Source organism: Triticum aestivum, chromosome 4D (genome assembly GCF_018294505.1).
Source record: "Triticum aestivum cultivar Chinese Spring chromosome 4D, IWGSC CS RefSeq v2.1, whole genome shotgun sequence".
In the NCBI taxonomy this organism is placed as follows: Eukaryota; Viridiplantae; Streptophyta; class Magnoliopsida; order Poales; family Poaceae; genus Triticum; species Triticum aestivum.
In genome coordinates this window covers 416,270,292-416,272,993 of record NC_057805.1, presented here as the reverse complement: position 1 = coordinate 416,272,993, position 2,702 = coordinate 416,270,292, and positions in this window count along the sequence as shown.

Sequence of the window (2,702 nt, the reverse complement as noted above, 5' to 3'; positions counted from 1 at the left end):
CAACAAGGCCCTTCTTACCTTACAACGATATTGTACTTTAGAAGGATATTGTCACGTGCTGGTCCTTGGTGTGGGACCACCGACAACTTTATCCTTTAGGTGTGCATATCGAGATTGGTGAAGGAAGCCACCATTTAGAGAGCATGAATGCTGATGAAGATTGCAAATTTTTCATAGACTATAAAGTTCAATCATTGCATGTGCATGACAATATCTTGATCACAATGGTCCTTCCGGGGGAATCAAGATCTTGGATGCGTCTAGAATGGTGTCATGTTGAGGGGTGCCCCAAGCTACACACTTTGTTCCCTGCTCATGAACATGAGTTCTTGGAATCAATAAGGATATTTTTTTGCATCTAATTTCCCAATGGCCTATTGCATCTGGGGTAGAAGCATTTTTCATCACTCTTCAGCTTTGAAGGCTTACAATACATATACTTGCACAATTGTCCACGGCTGGTGTTTGTCCTCCCTATTTCTTCCTTCACCTTGCCACACTTGGAGTCCATTCAAATTGCACACTGTAGTAAGCTCCAACATATATTCCTACTGAACGACGAGTGCCCTCAAGAGATAGCATCTCGAGTAACATTCAAGAAGCTGAAGCACATCAAGCTGTACCATCTCCACAAGCTAGAACAGATATGCGAGACTAGACTGATCACCGCACCGGCCTTAGAGACGATCAGCCTCAGGGATTCTTGGGGCCTGAGACGGCTACTAGCCGTGTCATGTGAAGGTCGCAAGCCGGTGGTGGACTGCGAGAAGGACTGGTGGGATAGGCTGTATTTGGACGGATCCGAGGCCAGCCATGAACCATCACTCTTCAAGACATGCCACTCGGCTTACTACAAGAAGACCCTCCCGAGGGTCTCCGTTCTAAGGTGCGTTCGATGTGGATTTTGTTCTACTTATAGATAATAGATTGGGCAAGTGTCATTGATTCACTATAAGATTAGCTGATGTTTTTTATGTCCATTCTTCATGACCTAGGTAATCTGAATCACGCAAAGGGAGGTTGATCGACTTACATTGACCATGCATCAGTCTATTGGTGTCACAATCAAATTGTGATCTCTCACAACTCTCAAGTGTTTCCCATGTTCCGCGTGATTTGCAACTAGGTGTGTTTGTCACAAGATCCATCGGCAGCGCTGTGCGGGTGCAAGTAAGTCTTGCTGCTACGTGCTTGCACAATGAAGAATAAATGGTGCGCTTTCTACAGCGAGCTATACCTGATGTGGATATGCTTCATTGGATTGGATTGGATTGATTAGGTGTATCACGCAACACTGGGTTGCTCCAGCTTGGTGTGGTGTTCACGATCAAGCTGGCTGGCTTGTGTTGGTTTACTTTACTTGTTTGTAATAGCATGGTTATTTGTGTCCACCCGTGGGCATGCAACCTAGCGCGCGCACGCATGTGTGATTGATGAACTATAAACTAAGCTTAATTGTGTCTGGTTGAAAAAACAAGAAATGTTATACCGCGATATGGTAATTTTCGGTTGTGCAAAAGAGTTTGAGTGGGTTATCTTGTGATGTTGCCATCTTAATATAGTACTCTCCCTTCCTTTCTAAGTATAAGTACTTTCTAGAGATTTTAATATCCTGAAATCTTAAAAGTGCGCGCGTGCTCGTTGGAGAGAACGAGCGGCCGCTGTCACTCGGTTGCGTACATACATGTTTTGTCTGCTAGTGCATGTGCTTGCTGGCATTAAATGCAGTCAGACTTGTCACATGTCATGGAAAAAACAGATCCACGTCATTTTTTTTCGGGTTTCAAATTTTTAAAAAGTCATATCTATGAAACCACGCGCCGGAATTCAGATCCGTCTTCACCGTTGGATTTCTCGTGACAAGATCTTTGAAACTAGATCCCACATGGGTATGTTTCGACGAAATTATTTCGATGCCAACTTTCATGCTATATGGTGCAACTTTAGTACTGTATTGTGGAATTTTAGTACTATATCGTGCAACTTTTTCCAAAACCAATTTTTTTATCAGCATGATTCAACTTTCATGAGGTTGCAATCTAGCAACCATGATAATGTTGATGTGCAACTAGTCTACTGTCCCAACCAACTACCTAGTAGTCATTGTGCAACACTCCTCCCTATTCGTGGATGCGGAGTTTTTCATTGTTGGCACACCCTACCCCCACCTCCCCTGCAAGCGATATGTCACTGGTGCGCGTCGGTCCTAAACAAACGGTTTTTACCCCTTTCCGCGACGGCCTTTGATACATCCCCATCGTATCTACTTTTCCAAACACTTTTGCCCTTGTTTTGGACTCTAGCTTGCATGATTTGAATGGAACTAACCCGGACTGACGCTGTTTTCAGCAGAATTGCCATGGTGTTATTTTTGTGCAGAAATAAAAGTTCTCGGAATGACTTGAAACTTCACGGAGAATATTTTTGGAATATATAAAAAATACTGGCGAAAGAATCAAGTCCAGGGGCCCACACCCTATCCATGAGGGTGGGGGCGCGCCTACCCCCTGGATGCGCCCCCCTGCCTCGTGGGCCCCCTGGAGCTCCACCGACATCAACTCCAACTCTATATATTCACGTTCGGGGAGAAAAAAATCAGAGAGAAGGATTCATCATGTTTTACGATACGGAGCCGCCGCCAAGCCCTAATCTCTCTCGGGAGGGTTGAACTGGAGTTCGTTCGGAGCTCCGGAGAGGGGAAT